Source organism: Notamacropus eugenii, chromosome 1 (genome assembly GCF_028372415.1).
Source record: "Notamacropus eugenii isolate mMacEug1 chromosome 1, mMacEug1.pri_v2, whole genome shotgun sequence".
Lineage (NCBI taxonomy): Eukaryota > Metazoa > Chordata > Mammalia > Diprotodontia > Macropodidae > Notamacropus > Notamacropus eugenii.
The window spans coordinates 392,918,795-392,940,894 of record NC_092872.1 but is presented as its reverse complement, the minus strand read 5'-3'; the positions used below and the strand labels follow the sequence as shown (position 1 = coordinate 392,940,894).

Genomic DNA, 22,100 nt, shown 5'->3' with positions numbered 1-22,100 from the left:
CTACAAGAGTACTTGCAACCTGAATCATAAATGGTCAGATTTGAAATGGACCTATGAGCCAAAAGGTATTAGAAAGAGCCCTAAAGGTCATCTAGTCTAGTAGCCTCATTCAAAACAATTGAGGCCTAATATCAGAGTCCTACAGTCTTTGACCACCATACCCTCATGGCATGTAACAGTCAAATGTCAGAGATAAGAACAAATTGGAGATAATCAGCAGAGAGAAAGCACTGGCATTAAGGGAGATGGAGAAAGGCTTCTTAAGCTAGAATTCCAAGGAGGCCAAGGCAGTCAGAAGATGGAAGTAAGGCAGGAGAGAATTTCATGCATAGGGCCATAGTCAATGAGAATGCTCAAGGTTGGAGATAATGTCTTGTGTGAGGAATAGTAAGGAAGTCAGTATCACTAGATCACAGAGTATGGAGAGGAGTGAGGTATAAGAAGAACAGAAAAGTAAAAAGCTCCAGGTTAAGATGGGCTTTGAAAGTCAAGCAGAGAATTTTATATTTGATCTCAGAAGAAATAAGGAGCTGCTGTAGTTTATTGAAAAGGAGGGAAAGAATATGTATTTATTAAATGCCTACTATGCTCTAGTAACTGTGTAAAGCACTTCACATGTATCTCATTTGATCCTTACAAACAACCCTGTTAGATAAATATTGTTATTGTCCTCATTCTATAGTTTAGGAAACCAAGGCAGACTGGTTGGATGACTTGTCCAGGGTTACCAAGCTAGTGGTTATCTGAAGCCTGATTGGAATTGGGTTGTTCCTGACTCTAGCCAGACTTGCTTTCTATTCAGATACTTAGCTCCTGACAGGGGTTTGACATGTTCATGTTTGTGCTTTAGGAAGATCAATTTTATGGGATAGGTAACTGGAGAAACCAAGAAAAAGTTTTCAGACCAGAGAACTAGCACAATGCAAGGTGTAGTGAAGCAGACAACAAGAGGAGGGGGCATCAGAAGGAGCAAAGAAATGTGGTAGGTTGATGCACAAGGCCTTCATAATGAATTTTCTGTCACTCCAAGGTGGTAATTCCTCAATTCCCTTTTCCTCTTAATTTCCCTGGATTCCCTCTCCAAGGAGAGAACTAGAGTTAATATTTTCCCTGGATACTGGAAAGTCTATTTCTTATAAATTTGTTTACCATTATTTACCTTTCCTTAAACATTTATGTTGTCTCAGAAGCCAGAAATTTTAATAAAGCATTATCTTCAACAACAAAAAAGAAATTTATGTAAGAAGAAGAGAGATAGAGGTGGGAGTGTCATTCCAAGTAAGAGAATTATTTTTTGTTTTATGTGGTCTCTCTCTCTCTCTTTCTCTCTGTGTGTGTATGTGTTGGATGGCAACAAGGAAAAGTCAGTAGACAGGGTAAGACTGAAGATAAGAAAAAATGAAGATAGTAGTAGGGCCAATCTGCTGGAGAAAGTGGGAGAGTATGAAATTAAAGGTTCCCGAAGACTGATTGCCTTTGACAAGGAGAAGTGCTAACTCTGTCTGAAATAAAAGTGAAAGAAAAGATAAAAAAGAAAATGTTTGAATGATGTGAGATGAGAACTAATGGATAAGGTAGAGCTCCTCATTTTTCTTTCAAGGAAATATGAGGGGAGGATGTCAGCCAAGAAGATTTAAAGGATATTTTATAGCAATAAACTGGAACAGAGAAGGAAATATTTGTAACAGTGATTATGGAAAGTAAAATAACTAATCAAGGGGTTTCAAATGTTATCTTTCTGTAGTGAGACTCTGATTGACATTAGATAACATACATTTGAAGTGGATCAAATCAGCACAATTTTGTGATCTTCTGACTAAGTAAATCTTTAAAAGATACTTTCACTGCTAAACGTTATGATCCTATGGTCAGAAAACAAAATGATCTTAGCATTGGAGAAGAACTCAGAGGTACATGGTCCAACTCTTACTTAAAGACCATGAAAGAACATAACACATTAGGGATTTTTTAAAGCTTACTTTGGAATTGAATTTTAAGGAAGAAACATATGTTTACATAAAGTCAGAGCAAAGACAGTACTTGTGGGAAGGAAAACATATGTAAAGGCAAAGCGGCTGGAACATAGAAACATTCAAGACAGACTGGGAACAAGACCTTTAGCTTGTCTGAAAGAGCATCTGTGTTGCAGCTTAAATGGTGTTGAAAGAACAAAAGCAAAAAAAAAAAGAAAAAGATCATTGTGTAAGATTTGGATGTCAAGAATGACTGCTTCAGATTTGACAAAGTAAGCATAGCCCTTACTGTATCTGAGGAAAGTTGTGTTTTTGTTTTTGTTTTTTTTTACAGAATTGACTCATTTTCTGTGGAAGGTTAATCTTGTATTGTTATTTTTCATCCCTCTTCAATGATTATATCTGGGTCTACTTCCTAACATAATTTCAAATCAAATCATATCAAATCATTAAACAATTGTCCCTATGAGATGAATTTTGGACACATGGTGATGATTAATTTTCTCAGTGTCCAAGTGTTGTTTAATACATATGCTATATAATTATGTTTTTTTGCAGATAAGAAGATTTATATTATCCTATTCAGTTTCCAAATATATTTTCATAGCATAAATATTTCATTATTTATACTCATAATATTCTTCCTCCCTATCTCCTGATTTATTGCTTTTACTTTCTTACTTCTAAAGTCATCACATATTTTTATAGCACCTTTAATCTTTTCCAATGTGAACAATCATAGAATCTCAGAGCTGGATAAGTCTTTGGAGATCTTTTTCAGCACCTTCATTTTACAGTGGTAGAAACTGCTGAGTTGAGTTAAATAAAGTTGAGTTAAAGTGGTATACCCATAACTAAAACCCGGGTGACCTGAGTTTAGTGATATTGCTACTCTCTTTGCAGTCTCACATTCTGTTTCCATACTGTCTGAATGTGAGCATCTTTAAGAATCAAAAGTCTGTTCTTAAATCCTACAGTTTCATTGATCCAATGGCATTGAAACCAATGCATCAGATTACTGGCTTAAAGGTCCATCTTGCTAGTGATTCAACTAGTGAAATACAGCAAACTCTCTTATTTTCCTTAATGGGATGGAAATTAGTCAGTATAATTTATCAGTGGTTTTGGAATGATTCCAGAGATGGAGACCATTTGGTAAGACAATGGTTGTTTCTCCATTTCAATGACCACAGAGTTTTAATTGTCTCAATGAATGTTATGCTTAGTGGCATTTCTGGTTAAAATCCTAATTAGCCTTCTGTAGCTAATGAACATGTAAAAGTTTGGCTTATGGCTTATTATCCCACTCATTATAATGAATGATAGGGCTAGTGCTTAAAACCTATCAGTTTTTCACTAAGACATAATTATTTATGAAAAGGACCTGCTCTAGATATGGAAATAATGATAATTAGATTTAATCTTGCCAAGGCTTATGTATTTTTCCTCAGGAAAAACAGATGCCTATAGGGTGCTATTTTCTGACAGTGTAGACTTTACCACACATATGCTAAAGACAGGGAAATAAACCCTTGTCTATAGGTACCACTTGCGTCTTCCCACATACTTTTGAAGATAGAGGTCTTCTGAGTATTTTTTGTACATTTAATCTAGATTGTTACACCTGCTGAGTTTTCTTAGAAAATGCTTACTTCAGGCTATATACGATGTTTCATGGGAAAATGTTATAACAAAAGTTTAGAAAATAATACTATTCCAGTATCTGATGACTTTTGATAGGCAAATTTGTCTGAAGAATACACATGTTTTCCTAAAGGAGAATGATATGGTATGAAACTATTTACTGCTGGAAGTTATACTGCATTGAGAGAGAAAAAAGGTATCCAGATTTCAAGAGATGGTGAGTACATGAAATTCTGACCTAGTGAATGACACCTGTACTATACTGTTCATTCTTGACCATCACATTTTAGAAAGAAAATTGATGAACTGGGGAGAATCCAGAGAAAAGTGACCAGAATGCTGAAGGCTGAGATCATTTGATTGTAGATTGAGAACTGAAAAGGGTTTTAGAGATCTGCTACTTCAACTTCTCACTTCACAGCGAAGGAAATTGGAGCTTGAGATTACATTGCTGGCCTAAGGTCACATAGGTACAAGGAGTAAGAGTCATATTTGTACTAAGATCCTTTTTCTTATTGCCAGTATGTCTGAATATACCTCAGTGCCAAAGTAGTTACTGAATTCTTTTCAATCTTCATGCTTTTCTAGAAGCCTATTCATGATTCCCATTAAATATGATACTGTAAAACATCATTCCTGCTTTTCAGTTTTCAGGATTGCACAAAATATTATTTTTGTTTGGTTAATAGCACTCTTTCTAAAGCCCAGATGGATTGTGTGTGTGTGTGTGTGTGTGTGTGTGTGTGTGTGTGTTTAACAAACCTGGTCTAAGGTGTAAGGAAAACTTTACGGTTCTCAAAACAGTCACCTACCTCCATTATTCAGCTTGAATATCTGTTTTTATCAAAAGAATAAAATGGAATTTCTTCATAAAGAAAATGTGTAGAATGGCTTGGGGATTTCTGAGGGAACACGACCAACTAAAAGTCAGTTATAGCTACACTTATCTCCAAGTAATATCCAGAAATGAGTAATGATGGACTCAGGAGGATATTGGGTTCCTGGTTGTATGGCTATACTTTCATTCTCCAGGATCTTTTTATGATTTTAGAGTTTTCTCTAAAGTCTTTCACTCCTTTGACCAGTTCTGCCATCTTCCTATATGAATTTAAAGTCAGAATATTATTGGAATACATTGACCTTCAGGCTCTTTATATAAAAAATTTCCAAGAATTATGGTTACCCAACAAGTTTTTATGGGAGATAACTTCTACAAATGGCATTTCTTAATTGATGGTCATGTTGGTGAGAAGTTGGTAGGGAGAGGAAGGATTGTACCTGATATTTTGATGAAAAAGTACTAAAAGATATGTGTTATCATAAGTATGAATATTTCCTCCACCAACATCAATCAGAATTCTTTTATTCCTCCTCATTCTGATTGATTTGCTAAAATGTTCAGTACAAAAGAGACTTACATCAAACATGCTATAATCTTTTTTCTTCTGCTTTAAATATTCTATAATACCAAAATAGTGTGATTCAGATTGCATGTTGTCTCCCAGAATTGTATGATCATTGATTCAGAGTTGAAAAGGAGCTTATAAATCAATTATCCAAATTCTCTCATATTATAACTGAGGAAACTAAGGATATTGAAAAACTTCCCCAAAGTGACACAAATAATAAATTTCAGAGCTGGGATTTAAATGAAAGTCTTCTGACTACAAATCTAGTATTCTTTTTCCTGAATGTTGCCCCCATCTTGAAAGAAATAAGAAAATACAGTTACCAAAAATGTAACATGAGCCAAATCCAAAGCAATCAAGATTAAAAGCGAAGAAGAAAACTGGGAAAGAATTTTTGCAACTAGTGTCTGTGATAAAGGCCTCATTTTTAAAATATATAGAGACCTGAGTGGAATGTACAAGAATACAAGTCATTCCCCAGTTGATAAATGGTCAAAGGATATGAACAGGCAGTTTTCAGAGGAAGAAATTAAAGATAGCTATGGTCATATGAAAAAATGCTCTAAATCACTATTGATTAGAGAGATGTGAATCAAAACAACTCTGAGATATCACATTACACCTATCAGATTGGCTAACATGAGAAAACAGGAAAATGATAAATGTTGGAGAAGATGTGGGAGAATTGCAACACTAATTCATTGTTGGTGGAGCTGTGAGCTGATCCAACCATTCTGGAGAGCAATTTGGAACTATGTCCAAAGGGCTACAAAAATGTGCATGCCCTTTGACCCAGAAATACCACTTCTAGGACTGTATCCCGAAGAGATCATAAAAATGGGAAAGGGTCCCACATGTAGAAAAATATTTATAGCAACACTCTTTGTGGTGGCCCAAAACTTGAAATCAGGGGGATGCCCATCAAATGGGGAATGACTGAATAAATTGTGGTATATGAATGTAATGGAACACTATTGTGCTATAAGAAATGAACAGGAAGACTTCAGAGAGGCCTGGAAAGACTTATATGATATGATGCTGAGCAAAAGGAGCAGAATCAGGAGAACTTTGTACACAGCAACAACCACTTCTGATGACTTCTTACCTCAATCTGCCATCCTTTCTATTGTGCCCTTCTTTCTTATCCCCTTCCCCCCTGCTTTCCTGTAGGGTAAGATGAACTTCCATACCCAACTGAGTGTGTGTGTGTGTTATTCCTACCTGAAACCAAAATCAATGAAAGGAAGGCTTACTTATTCCCTCTCTCCTTTGTCTTCTTCCCCTACATTGTAGAAGCTTTTTCTTGTCTCTTTTATGTGAGATGATTTACTAAATTCTACCTCTTCCTTTCCCTTTCTCCTAGTACATTTCTCTTAACCCTTAATTGTCTTTTTTAGATGTTATCTCTTCATATTCAGCGCACCCTCTGCCCTCTCTCTCTCTTTCTCTTTCCCTCCATCTGTACACACACACACCCACACCCACCCACACACACACACACGCACACACACACACACACACAAACACACACACACACACACACACGTACATACCCAAGGGGGCAGCTAGGTGGTGCAGTGTATAGAGCACCAGTGCAGGAGTCAGGAGGACCTGAGTTCAAATTTCACCTCAGACACTTGACACTCACTAGCTGTGTGACCTTGGGCAAGTCGCTTAACCCCAACTGCTTCATCCTGGGTTATTTCCATTCATCCTGATGAATATCTGATCACTGGATTCAGGTAGCTCTGGAGGAGAAGTGAGGCTGGTGACCTGCACAGCCCTCCATCACTCAAAAAACGAAGTCAAGTGCAAGTCATGTCATTATTTCTCTAATGGCATGGTCTTCTTTGGTAAGGAAGGATGAACACATACACACACACATACCCATATACATATATATGTACATACATATAGACAAGCACACACACACACTATCTGATAGTGTGTGTGTGTGTGTGTGTGTGTGTGTGAGGATTATTTCTGGTAGACTTAGAACTTCATTGCAATGCAAGGACTTAAAAAATTCCCCAGGGTCTTTCAAGGCAAAATACCTTCCACATCTGGAGAAAGAACTATGGAATTCAGTCACAGAACGTAGTAAATCATTTTCTCTTTTTTATGTTTTGGTTTGTTATATAATTTCTCCCATTCATTTTGATTCTTCTATACAACATGACTAAGGTGAAAATGTATTTAATAGGAATGCATGGGTAGAACGTATATAAAACACACACACACACTCACACACACATACACACACACTTTTTTTACTTTATCCTAAGTACACAGATCTGTTAAAATAGATCACATTCAGGGCTGATTTGCTTGTCAGAACTTATGAAAGAGAATTAGAATGGTTAGTAGTATCTTTTGTTGTCGTTATTGTTATTTTTTCATGTCTCACTCTAGTCCATGAGGTTTTCTGGGTAAAGATACTGGAATGGTTTGCCATTTCCTTCTTTAGTTCTTTTTATAGGTGAGTCAACTAAGGCAAATAGGATTAAATGACACTCTCAGGGTCATACAGCTAGTAAGTATCTGAGGCCAGATTTAGACTCAGATCTTCTTGACTCCAGGCACCTCTGTGTTTCCCTTGTAGCATCCAGGAAGTCCTAAATATTCAGAGATCCATTCATGTAATACCCTCATTCTGGTGATTTTTGAAAGTAAAAGAGGAAATATCCAGTCATAGGACTTTCTCTTATACAAATGATAAACTTTGAAATTTTTGCAAAAGGTAAGATATTCTGACTCCCCACTCTCACCTCATCTCCTCAAAAAAGTATGTGATTAAAGCAAGACTTCTAGGCAAGGTTTCACTTATGATGGAAAAGAAAAGGAAAGGGCTTGAAATTTAGTCCAGCACTAGTTGAGTTTCCCCCTAAATTATATATTCTCAAGTAATAGCCATCATTCAAGGGTCAGAGTGATTTATGCAGGTGTAGGAAATATACAATGACTCCTAGTCTATAGCTGCTACATAAAAGCTGCACATGCAGAAATTTAATTCCATTTATGTCAAAGACCACTTCAGGTGAGCATAGAATAATGAAATGATATGATTTAGAGTAGAAAAGGTCCTTTGAAATGATCTAGTCCAGTATCATTATTTCACAAAGAACACTGAGTTTCAAGAGGGACTCATGAAAATTTTCTATATTATTTGAAATACATAGAATTAGTCATAAGCATTCAGCTTTTGAAGAATTTGCCCTAGAAGTGTTCCTAAATCTGACATTTAGCATCTAATTTAAAAGTCATATGTCTCTATTACCACAAGATTTCCAACAATGCTCACTGAAAAAGGTTGGGAGGGATAGATAAGAGCCCATAGAGATACCAAATGATCAGCACAACCAATTGTATTGATAGAACACCACAATCATTTAATGAAATATTGCAATTATCCTTTCTCTATCATCTCCAATAATGAAAATGATTTAATTTGATGTTGGTTTACTCCTTTATTCCAGACACCAGAAAAGTCAATTCATTTGAAACACATATGTAGTTCTCTTTGGTAACTTCTCATGGCTTTTATTCTTATTTATTTATTTATTTAAAACTATCTTTTCTTTTTAAATGTTGAGTTCTAGATTCTCTTCCTCCCAATCTGTCCCAGCCTACTGAGACAGTAAACAATATGATATAAGTTTTGCATGTGGAAACCTGAAAATTTATTTTCATATTACCCATATCACAAAAGAAAGCAAAAAAAGTGAGAAAATAATACTTCAGTTGGTATTCAGAGTTCATCAGTTGTCTCTCTGAGAGTGGAAAACTCTCATTCTTTAGAATTGTCTGGGATCACTGTATTAGTCAGAGGAACCAAGTCTTTTACATTGATCATAATTACAACAGTATTGTTACTATGCACAAAAATCTTCTGGTTATCCCTTCACTTTGTAACAGTTCATGTATGATCTGTTATGATTTTTTTTTCTGAAATCAGCACCTTGTCATCTCTTGTAAGACAGTAATGCTCCTTCACAATCATATGCCACAACTTGTACAACCATTCTCCAATTGATGAGCATCACTTCAATTTCCAGTTCATTGTTACCACAATAAGGTCTGCTATAAATATTTTTGTACATATAAATCTTCTTCCTTTTCCTTTGTTCTCTTGAGAGTACAGAACTAGCAGTGGTGTTGCTCCATAAAAGAGTATTAATAGTTTTATAGCCCTTTTGGCATAAGTCCAGACTCTTCTCCAGAAGTGGACCAGGTCACTACTTCACCAAAAATTCAATAATGAACCTCACCCTTTCCAGTATATGTTATTTCTGAAAGGTTTGAGGTGATACCATGGAGTTATTTTAATTTATCTTGACCTAATCAGTAGTGATTGAGAATATGTTTTCATATGACTATAGATAACTTGGATTTCTTCTTTTGCAAGGTGTCTATTCGTATTGTTTAACCACCTATCAATTGGAGAATAGCTCTCATTTTTAAAAATTTGACTCAGTTCAAAATATATTTGAGAAATCAGACCTTTGTCAGAAAAGCTTGTTGTGAAGTGCTTTAATAATTTTTCATTGTCTATGATGCTATTTAGCAAAATGTAGTTTCCCTGATTTTATTTTTTTAAATTACTTCCAAAATGGTCAAAGGATATGAACATACAGTTCTCAGATGAAGAAATTAAAGCTATTTATAGTCATATAAAAATGTTCTAAATCTATTAGAGAAATTCAAATCAAAACAATTCTGAGATATCAAAATACACCTCTCAGATTGACTCACATGACAAAACAGGAAAATGATAAAAGCTGAAGAATATGTGGGAAAATTGGGACACTAATGCATTGTTAGTGAAGTTTTGAACTGATCAAACCATGCTTGAAAACAATTTGGAACTATGCCCAAAGGGTTATCAGAATGTGCATACCTTTTGACCTAGCAATACTCCTTCTAGATCTGTATCCCATAGAGATCATACAAATGGGAAAAGGACTCATGTATAAAAGTATTTACAGTAGCTGTTTTTGTGGTAGCAAAGAATTGGAAATTGACAGAATATCCATCAGTTGGGGAATGGCTGAACAAGTGGTATATGAATGTAATGGAATACTATCATGCTATAAGAAATGATGAGGGGGTGGAGCCAAGATGGCAGAGTAGAAAGACACACATACACTAGCTCTTCCCCCACAGCCCATAAAACACCTGTAAAGAAGGACTCTTAACAAATTCTAGAGCAGCAGAAGCCACAGAACAACAGAGTGGAGGAGATTTCTAGCCCAGGGTGATCAGGAAAGGTCTGTCACACCAGACCTGTAGCAGAGCCCAGCCCAGCCTTGGCCATGCTGTATGGAGAGGAGCAGATCCAATCACATTTCAGGGACAGAATCTCCAGCAGTGCAGATCTCTCAAACCACAGGCAGTAAAGGTCAGTGAGAGGGTGTTTTTGGCTGGCCTAGAAGAGAGCAAGGTGTCCCCATAACTCAGGCCTCCTCAGGTGGCAGCAGTGGAGACAGCAGATTACAGGGGCTTCCAAGGAAGGCAGCAGCCCACATCCATTGTTGAAGGTCTCATCTTAAAGCCACTGAGGGAACTGAGACCCTATGTGGTGGCCCTGTCCCCACCTGAGCAGCTGATCTTAATCTCACACTGAATAGCAGCCCTGCCCCCACCTAAAGCCCCTGGGGGATTGAATCTCAGCCCCCAATGCTGGCTTGGTGGAAGTGGAGATGAGGTGGTTGTGGAGAGGAAAATCAGAAGTCAAGTAACTGACTGGGAAAATGCCCAAAAAAAGGGAAAAAAATAAGACCATAGAAGGTTACTTTCTTGGTGAACAGGTGTTTCCTTCCATCTTTTCAGATGAGGAAGAACAAGGCACACTGTCAGAGGAAGTCAAGGCCCCTGCCTCCAGGGTTTCCAAAGGGAACTTAAACTGGAGAACCAAAAAAATGCTGAGGAAAATAATACTTTTAAAAAGAGGCTAACTCAATTGGAAAAAAAGGTCCAAAAATCCAACTAGGAGAAAGAGATTTTAAAAAGCAGAATTAGCCAAATGGAAAAGGAAGTTCAAAAGTTCACCGAAGAAAATAGTTCTTTAAAAATTAGAATGGAACAGATGGAGGCTAATGACTTTATGAGAAACCAAGAAATCATGAAACAAAACCAAAAGAATGAAAAAATGGAAGATAATGTGAAATATCTCATTGGAAAAACAACTGGACTGGAAAATAGATCCAAGAGAGACAATTTAAAAATTATGGGACTATCTGAAAGCCATGATCAAAAAAAGAGCCTAGACATTATTTTCCATGAATTTATCAGGGAAAACTGTCCTGATATTCTAAAATCAGAGGGCAAAATAAATATTGAAAGAATCCACTGATCACCTCCTGAAAGAGAGCAGAACAGAGAAACTCTTAGGAATACTGGGGCTAAATTTCAGAGTTCCCTGGTCAAGGAGAAAATACTGCAAACAGCTAGAAAGAAACAATTAGAGTATTGTGGAAATTCAATAAGGATAATACAGGATCTGGCAGTTTGAACACTAAGTGATCAAAGGGCTTAGAATAGGATATTCCGAAGTCAAAGGAACTGGAACTAAAACCAAGATCACCTACCCAGCAAAACTGAGCATAATACTTCAAAAGAATAAATGGTCATTTAATGATATAGAGGACTTTAAAGCATTCATATTAAGGGAAAGACCAGAACCATATAGAAAATTTGACTTTCCAATACTAGAATCAAGAGAAGCATGAAAAAGTAAAGAGGAAAGAGAAATAATAAAAGACTTTCTAAAGCTGAATTGTTTACATTCCTACATGGAAAGAAAATATTTATAACTCTTGAATCTTTTCTCAGTATTTGGGTAGATGGAGGGATTGTACATACACCCAGACATACACATATATAGACAGAGAGTACAGGTTGTGTTGAATCAGAAGAGATGATGTCCACACACACACAAAAATAAAATAAAAATTAAGGGATGAGGGAGGAAAATACTGGGAAGAGAAAGGAAGAAATGGAATGCAGCAGGCTGTATCTCACAAAAGAGATAAGAAAAATCTTGCTAAATCAAGGAGAAAAGGGAGAAGAGGAGAGGGGAAAAGTGAAGCTACTGTCTCCACATATGGCTGAAGGAGGGAATAACATGCTCACTAAATTTGATATGAAAATCTATCTTACACTACTGGAAAGTAGAGGAGGAGGTGACAATTGTGGTGAGGGGAATGATAGAAGGGAGGACAAATGGGAGAAGGAAGTAATTAGAAATAAACACTTTTTGGAAGGGACAAGGTCAAATGAGGGCATAAAAAATTTAAAAAAATAAGGGGCAATAGAGTACAATGGACAGAAATATAGTTAGTATTACACAACATGATTATTGTGGAAGTCTTTTGCAAAACGACACATATTTAGCCTGTATTGAATTGCTTGCCTTTTCATTGGGGATGGGTAGGAAGAGAGGGAGGAAGAGAAGCTGGAATTCAAAGTATTAGCAACGAATGTTGAGAATTTTTATTGCAAATAATCAGAAATAAGGGGAATGGAGTATAGAAATTTATATTGCCTTACAAGAAAAGAGAGAAGATGAGAATAAGAAAAGGGTGGGGTGTGATAGAAGGGAGAGTACATTCAGGGAAGCAGTAATCAGAATGCCAGGTATTAGGAAGCGAGGGCGAAAGGAGTGATGGGGAGAAAAATTGGACATGTTACAAAGTGATGTAAAAGCAACTAGTATTAAAACAATTGACCGAATTAATTACTGAGAATAAATCAAAAACATCTTTAGTTTGGTGAAAAGAATTTTAGTTTAAATTTCCTAGAGGAAGGTAATCTAGGGTAAAATTTGGCATTGATAGAAAAGTTAAGGTTTAAATGGTAAATTTGATTTTGTGATTGCTATTTAATCAGGAACTAGAACATGTATAGAAAGGCATTTAAGCCACTTAAGACTTGCCTCAAAAGATGTTCCTTAGCAAAAGTGAAATTATAGTCATATTTGAAACGTGGTTATTGGAACTTGCTGTTTTAAGATGCTACAGGAGTATTAATTGACTGTTCTTCTGAGTCTAACTCCAGGTATGCAAAGCAAGAAAGGTGGTCTGAACCTCCAATCCATGATGCCAGTAAGCCTATGAGATGCTGGTATGAAATGAAAAAGGTGATCTCATGGGGAGGGTGGGAGATCAGCTGTTCAGCCTGGGCTGAGGTAAGATTCTCCTGACTCAAATTCCCCACGGACATCTGGCAGACTTTAAGCCTCACTGAATGCAGTTTGACAATCTACTCCTATCTGGAACTAACATGAAGATATTGGTTCCCTACAATGTCCCTACTCTTAGTGGCAATTTCCTATAGTCAAAAGGTTTGTAAGCTTAATACCAGATCTATTAAATTATAGATTGTTGACAGGAAACATCAGAGGTTAAGTGTAAAATTAAGCTATTAGGCTTGACTTTAGACCAACAATAAATTAGGGTCCTTTAACTCTTAGTAATACTGTGGAGACAGGGCTTGTGAAGTTAGCATAAATAAATATTATTTGTGTCTCAGTTGGTTAATGTCTAAAAAAATTCTTTTGTGGTCTATATTGTAAATGCTTTAAAAAGAAGTATCAATGGACCAAAGGCTGGAATTATTTTATGTGATATGAACTGTGCTAAAAAATGAAAAATAAAATTAAAAAAAAAAAGAAATGATGAGCAGGCAGACTTCAGGAAAACCTGGAAAGATTTAAATGGACTGATGTTGAATGAAGTGAGCGTAACCAGGAGTAGATTGTACACAATAACAGCCACATTGTGCAATGACTAACATTGCTAAGACTTATCTGTTCTTAGCTAGGCAAGCGTCTCAAGCAACTTCACAAGAATCATGATGGAAAATGCTGTCCATATCCAGAAAAAGAACTACTGAGTCTGATTGAAGATCAAAACATATTATTTGACCTCTCTCTCTCTTTTCCTCTCTCTCATTTTTTTCTTCTTTCTCGTGGTTTCTCCCATTGGTTCTACTTCTTCTTTATGACATAACTAATGTGAGAATAGGTTTAACATGAATGTCTATGTAGAGCGTTTATCAAATCATACTCCTTCCTAGGGTAGGGGGAGGGAGGGATGGGGAGAAAAGTTGGAGCTCAATATCTTATGGAAGTGAGTGTTGAAAACTAAAAAAAAAGATTTTGAAAAATTAAAAAAAATAAAATTATATCTAGTTACACTATTATTTGGTATGAGATCATGATTTCCATCCTGGACCTCTTCACTTCAGCTGAAGCGTCACAGACTCTGCTCCAGTCCAGACCTTCTTTTCAACTGTATGTGTCTTTTTGCTCCCCATGTGTTTTTTTTATAACATATTGTTGAATTTTCTTTTCTCATCTATTTTACTTTTTGCTTCTTTTCTATGGATTATCTCATTCCATTCACATTAACAGTTTTTATCACTAACTGTGCATTTCCCTCCATCCCATCTTTTTTTTTTTCCTTTTTATCCTTCTCTCTCTCTTTTTGTCTTGTCCCTCCTCAAAAGTCTCTTTGGCTTCCAATAACTGCCTCCCTCAATCCACCCTCCCACTACCCACAATTTCCATATTTCTTATCCCCTTCTCCTCCTACCTCATTATTGTGTAAAATGAAATTCTACACTCAACTGAGTGTATGTATATATCTTCCCTTTTTGAAGAAATTCCCAATGAAAGTGAGGTTCAAGCATTACTTATAACACATCCCTTGTTTCCCTCTATACTATAGTCTCTTCCTTGCACTCCTCCTTTATATGAGATGATTTGCACCACTCTAACTTTCTTTTCTCCATTCTACAAGAACATCCCTCTTTCTCAGACCTACAGTCTCTTTTTGGAGATCATCTCAATTTAATCAACTCACACACATGCCCTCTGTCTATGTAGACTTTTAACTAATCCAAAAATGGTTAAGTTTTTAGGTGTTAAATATTTTGTCATCCTATTCAGGCATATCATCAATTTAACCATTAAGTCCTTACCAACTCTTTCATGTTTACATTTCGATGCTTCTTTGGAGTCTTCTTTTGACTGTCAAATTTTCTATTGCCTGTAGTATTTTCATCAGACATTCTTGAAAGTCTTCAAGTTCATTAAACAACAATTTTTCCTGTGAAAGGTTATATTTAGTTTTGCTAGTTAGGTTTTATTTCTTGCAGTGCTAGCTTCTGTGGCTCCAGAATATCATATTTCTAGACCTCTGATCCTTTAATATAGAGGCTGCTAAATCACGAATGGTTCCATGATATTTGAATTGATTCTGGTTGCTTGAAACGTTTTCTCATTAACCTGGGAGTTCTGAAATTTGGCTATAATATTCCTGGGAGTTTAACTTTTGGTATCTTTCAGGAGGTTATTGGTGGATTCTTTAAATATCTATTTTATCCTCTGAATCTGAGACACTGAGGCACTTTTCCTTGACAATTTCTAGAAACATTCTCTCCAGGCTCTTTTTTTTTTTAAAAAAAAATCATGACTTTCAAGTAGTAGAAATCATTTCTTAAATGATCATTTCTGGATCTATTTTCCTAGTTGTTTTTTCCTAATGAGATTTTCACATTTTCTTCTATTTTTCATTCTATTGACTTTGTTTAATAATTTCATTTTTTCGTGTGTTTCAAAAATGATAAAGATTTATTTATCCTACTGACAAATCATTTGTACATTCAAAATTTCATGACTTGCTCTTTTTGGTATGTTCTCAGTAACATTGTTCATTTTTCTAATACATACACTGAGTATTGTAGCAGCAAGCACACCGGTATATACAGGAAGGCCTGCTGCACAAGTTCTTAGATCTGCTTTTCTAAAAGGAAAGCAACTTTTGAGGGGTCAACAATCTAGTTTAACTGCATTCACCAACAGAGAAAATGCAAGCAGAGGAATAAAGATAAACAGACAGGGCTTTTAACTGTCTGACCATAAGCAATACATACATCACAGATCAAAAGACAGATCCAGTTATCTGACCATTATATACATACATAGTTATCAGAGAGAGGAGCACCAGCATCTGGGTTTTCAAAGCCAGGGATCTTCTTAATGGCTACCCAGAGTCTCATCTGGTACATGAATTTTCTTCCAAAGAGCAGACTCCAAAGTAGAACCCCATCTCAGAGGGTACACACACACACACACACACACACACACACACACACACACACACACACACACACACACACACACACACACACTCTTTTCAGTGCTGGAGGGCATCATGACCTTCGTGACTGAGTGTCTCATTAGAAATTAACAAAAGATATCTGAGGCCTATTAATGAGCAGGGAATATCTTTAACTCTAATCAACATTAGAAATAGAAATAAACTATCAGTAAAACTTTAAAAGCTGCATTAATACTATACTGTGCAAAAAAAATTGAACAACCTACATTCTATGTAAACATCCTGACTAAAATGTGATTGGTTGTACTACATGAATCTATTTCAGTGCAGAAACTGGTTGCACAAAAGAAAACTTTTCTGTGTTCCATGTTTAAAATTATTATTATGTTAGCACTTTTGTTTGAAGACCTCCTTCTGGAAAGGAAAGATGAACACATTGCTGCCAATTAAACCCTAAACATCAAGTGACCCTACACCCATTCTGGTTTAATAGGAACAAAATCCAGCATAAATATATTACTTTTCTCCAGAACAATGGCTTAGTGTCTGTTATACAAAAGCTTTCTTCATGAGGGTAAACCCTAGTTTAAATAATCATTTTGGGTTCAAACTGCATACAAAGAAGAGACTATGAAGCTTGTCTTTTTGTTTGTTTATATTTGTTTGATTTTTGTTAAGTCTCCATATCCCAGTGGGAATGCTACTCCAGAAAACTGAATGTGGCATCTGCTCCTATTTGAAATAGAAATGATGATCTGGGCACCAAGGTCAGCCAAGTTTAGTAATCTGGATGTCTCCATTGATCTTTATCATGTCATTTGGTGAGAGTATTTCAATTCAATCATAAAAAATCAAACAAGTGATATCCATTCAAAAATGCTCTAAATTTCTACCCCAAATGGCTGGTGTGGTATGAAAGGAAAATAAGGTATTGCTGATTGTTCTTAACATCTTTCTTCTGATATAAATGAATTTATGACCAACTGCTTATCTGTAAATATTGCTTTCTGTTCAATGGTCTCATTTACAGGAGCGTCTTTGGAGTCCCTAGATGTCAAACTGATCTTGAAATTCTTAGCGTTGAGGTGTACAATTCCCATCACTAAGATCTTCTTGCCTGGTCCCATTCCACCTTTGATCTTGGAAAGTACACATCTGTTTGGAGAGGAAATTCAAAGGGGTTGTTCAAATGCCCATCTTCTAGTTTCACTACTACGTCTCTCTTGGCCATTGGTCCCACCATCTTGTTGCACAGCCCCAAGTGCCAGAGAGTGTTTGGTAAAGGAGGAGAAGGGTGAGGGCAGGGAATAACCAGTTTCTGCTGCCTGGAGGAAAGGGAGACCCAGATTTGGAGCCAGGATCCAGCTCACAGATTTGGTTTTCCCATGGGCACAATGCTGGCTGATGAGCTGCACTGTTTTATTATTTCTTTATGCCTCAAGAATTCAGGAGCTTCTACTCACTCAGTTCTAATATTTAAGGAATTGTTCTCTTCATTAAATGTTTGTGCTTCCTTTTCCATTTGGTCTATTCTGCTTCATAAAAATTTCTTTTTTTCAGTGAATTTTTGTTCCTCATTTACTATTAGGTGAATTCTGTTTTACAAGGTGATATTTTTCAATATTTTTGTGCTTGTTTACCAAGCTATTAATTCTCTTTTCACAAGTTTCTTGTATCACTCTCATTGTTTCTCTCAACATTTCCTCTGACACTCTTATCTCTTTCTTTAACTCTTCCAGGAATTCTTGTTGGCCTTGGGTCCAATTAGCATTTTTCTTTGAAACTTTTCCTGTACCTTTTTTCACATTTTGTCTTCTTCTAAATTCATGTCTTGATCTTCCCTGACAATGTTGTAGCTTTTTATGGACAAATTTTATTTTATTTTGTTTTAGTTTGCTTTTTGCTCATGTTTTCAGACTTTGTTTTCTTTAACTTTGAACTTTATATTAAAGTTTGGTGTTATGTACCTGGCTGTGAGGGAGCAATGTGCCAAGTTCCTGTTTTTATTTGTTTCTTTTTTTGTGTTGCTTATAGCACTAGTTCTGGGAGTCTGCAAGCTTTCAATCTTTCCAAAGTGATGTGACATGACCTGAGCTCAGGAATTTACCCAGAAAAGGTCTCTGATGCCCTGTACCCACAACTACTAGTAGTCCTCTTGGAACTATGAACAGGGCTTCTGCTCCCTTTGACTAATAGCAAACATTACATTCTGGCCTCCCTATGGCCAACAGAGTTGCTAAACAGTACTAGTTTCCATTTATTTCATCAAAGGTACCCTACAGTCTCTTTCTAATTAGTTGTTCGACCTCCTTGCTACCTCTGGACTGAAGCATTGCTGCTGTTGAGGCTGCTATTATTGCTTCCAAGGTCTACTGCTGGTGTTCCTGGCTTAAGGTCTGTGCCTCCCCATGTTACAAACCTCTCCTGTAGACTCCTTAAATTGTCTTTGGTTGGAAAAAATGTTTACTTCTGATCTTCTGTTTGATCCAAATTGCCAAAGATTTGACTTGAGGTATTATTTTAATCTTGTTTGGATGAGAAAGTTGATAGAGTCCATCTGGGTCCTGGCTTATATTCCAAGATTTTATTTAGTGCCACTTCATTTCAGTTGCCACTTCACTTGCTGAAATAATATCCAGTCAGAAGTGACCAGCATTTTCATAGTTTGGAAATAGGCATGCACACATTTTAGGCTTATAATTTGTGAATTGGTTCAAGGAAAATTCCAAAATTCCAAAATTCCAAAATTTCAAAAACTTGAACTTAGAAGAAATGACCAAAGATCTTGAGTAGAAAATTAAGTTAAAAAATCTCAAGAGGAGCCTCTTTTTTGTGAGATTTTCTTCACTGTGATTTTCATTCTGGCCAAAAGAGAAATTGGCATTTCTCCAAGGGCTTAGAAATTGAATTTTCTTTCAGAGTTATATATCAAGGAGTTTTTTAGAGAAAAGTTTCTACATTAGACTAAGGAAATTGATCTCTACTGTAGCACAGCAAGGTTGATGTAGGTGGGTTGGGGAAACAGAAAGAGTGGGATCAAGGAAGCACAGTTGAAAAAGATCAAATTACAAAGCAATATTGGAAAGTAGGACAAGATGGAAAGCTCAAAGCAACTAAAAGATGGTCAAGAATTGAAGGGGCACAGCAAGACATGTGTTCAGAGTGGAGGATCAGATGGGCAATTAGGGTACTTAATAATCAGGCCTTGTCAAGTGGCAACTCTATGCCTGACACTAGTAGAAGAGAAGTTGAAAAATGATATTTCTTGCCCTAATGGAGTTTACATTACAGGGATTATTTAATATAGAGGAAAAATGGGATACATAGATACACAGTAGATACAAAATGTATGTAAAGTGTGAGTAGGAATAAGAAGATAACATTTGATTTGAACCTTAAGAGCATATAGATTCCACAGTAGATAGAGTGCTGGATATGGAGCCATGAAGAGCTTTATTTGCATTTCTCAACATTATTATGAGAGAGGGTCCATAGAGTTCACTAGACTGCTAATGGGGTCCTTGAAAAAGGCCAAGAATACGTACTTTATAGAACTTATTTTAAATACATTCCTTCAATTAAACGTTAATATTTTGACTATTGTTTATTCTCATTTATTTTGCACAACAATAAAAAAAAGCCATTTTATGCTGTGTTAACTCTGAAAAACTTACATTGATGAGCTTCTTTTATCTTTTATTACTTTAAACAAACCAAAGTATATTTTAATAGCATTGTTGAAGTTAGTGAAACTTCAAATTTATTAAAAAAAAATGTGACCTATCTACTGTACCAGAGGTGTCAAACTTGAGGCCAGGGGAATAGTCCAAAGTGCTGCCTACACTAAAAAAAATGTAATAGGGAAATATTTATCAAAATAATTAAAAACAGGCCTTGGCTACGTGGCACCAAGAGGAGCAGATCCGAGCAGGCTTCAGGGACAGAATCTCCAGCAGCCACGCAAGGACCTCCACCCACAGGTGGCAAGGGTTGGTGAGAGGGTCTCTTTGGCTGACCTAGAGGGGAGTGGGGGGGTCTCCCATATGTCAGGTCCCCTCGGGAGGCAGCAGCAAAGGCAGCAGCAGACAGGGGCTCCCTAAGCAGGCAGGAGCCCAGATCCATTGTTGAAGGTCTCCTCATAAATCTCCTGAGAGAAATGAGCCCTGTGAGGCGGCCCTGCCCCCATGCGAACACCTGAACTTAATCTCACACTGAATAGCAGCCCTGCCCCAGCCCAAAGCCCTGAGGCTGAGGAGAAGCATTTGAATCTCAGACCCCAAGTGTTAGCTGGGCGGATCTGGAGGCATGGTGGGTGTGGAGAGGACACTCAGAAGTCAAGTCACTGGCTGGGAAAATGCCCAGAAAAGGGAAAAAAAATAAGACTATTGAAGGTTACTTTCTTGGTGAACAGGTATCTCCTCCCTTCCTTTCAGATAAGGAAGAACAAGGCTAACCATTAGGGAAAGACACAGAAGTCAAAGCTTCTGTATCAGGCCATGGAAGAGCTCAAAAAGGATTTTGAAAATCAAGTTAGAGAGGTGGGGGAAAAACTGGGAAGAGAAATGAGAGAGATGCAAGAAAAGCATGAAAAGCAGGTCAACACCTTGCTAAAGGAGACCCCAAAAAACGCTGAAGAAAATAACACCTTGAAGAATAGGCTAACTCAATTGGCAAAAGAGGTTCAAAAAGCCAATGAGGAGAAGAGCGCTTTAAAAAGCAGAATTAGCCAAATGGAAAAGGAGGTCCAAAAGCTCACTGAAGAAAATAGTTCTTTCAAAATTAGAATGGAACAGATGGAGGCTAATGACTTTATGAGAAACCAAGAAATCACAAAACAAAACCAAAAGAATGAAAAAATGGAAGAGAATGTGAAATATCTTATTGGAAAAACAACTGACCTGGAGAATAGATCCAGGAGAGACAATTTAAAAATTATGGGCCTATCTGAAAGCCAGGATCAAAAAAAAGAGCCTAGATATCATCTTTCATGAAATTATCAAGGAAAACTGCCCTGAGATTCTAGAATCAGAGGGCAAAATAAGTATTCAAGGAATCCACAGATCACCGTCTGATAGAGATCCAAAAAGAGAAACTCCTAGGAAAATTGTGGCCAAATTCCAGAGTTCCCAGATCAAGGATAAAATATTGCAAGCAGCTAGAAAGAAATAATTCAAGTATTGTGGAAATACAATCAGGATAACACAAGATCTAGCAGCTTCCACATTAAGGGATCAAAGGGCGTGGAATAGGATATTCTAGAAGTCAAAGGAACTAGGACTAAAACCAAGAATCACCTACCCAGCAAAACTGAATATAATACTTCAGGGGAAAAATTGGTCTTTCAATGAAATAGAGGACTTTCAAGCATTCTTGATGAAAAGACCAGAGCTGAAAAGAAAATTTGACTTTCAAACACAAGAATGAAGAGAGGCATGAAAAAGTAAATAGCAAAGAGAAGTTATAAGGGACTTTACAAAAGTTGAACTGTTTACATTCCTACATGGAAAGACAATATTTGTAACTCTTGAAACTATTTAGCATCTGCGTACAGGGGGGGATAACACACACACACATGTACACGCACACGCACACACACATAGAGACAGAGTGCACAGAGGGAACTGAAGAGGAGGGTATCATATCTTTAAAAAAAATGAAATCAAGCAGTGAGAGAGAAATACATTGGGAGGAGAAAGGGAGAAATGGAATGGGGCAAATTATCTCTCTCAAAAAAAGGCACGCAAAAGACTTTTTAGTGGAGGGAAAAAGAGGGGAGGTGAGAGAAAAACATGAAGTTTACTCTCATCACATTTGACTCAAGGAAGGAATAAAATGCACACTCATTTTGGTGTGAAAACTTATCTTACAATACAGGAAAGTGAGGGAGAAGGGGATAAGCAGGGTGGGGGGGGGAATGATGGATGGTAGGGCAATGGGAGGAGGGAGTAATC

At 36.7% G+C, this 22,100-nt stretch overlaps 1 pseudogene; it reads right to left on the bottom strand.

Moving 5' to 3' along the window:
- Nucleotides 1–16,917: 16,917 nt before the first annotated feature.
- On the bottom strand, nt 16,918–17,392 carry LOC140526092 (galectin-related protein pseudogene; annotated as a pseudogene).
- Between the last annotated feature and the right edge of the window lie 4,708 nt (nt 17,393–22,100).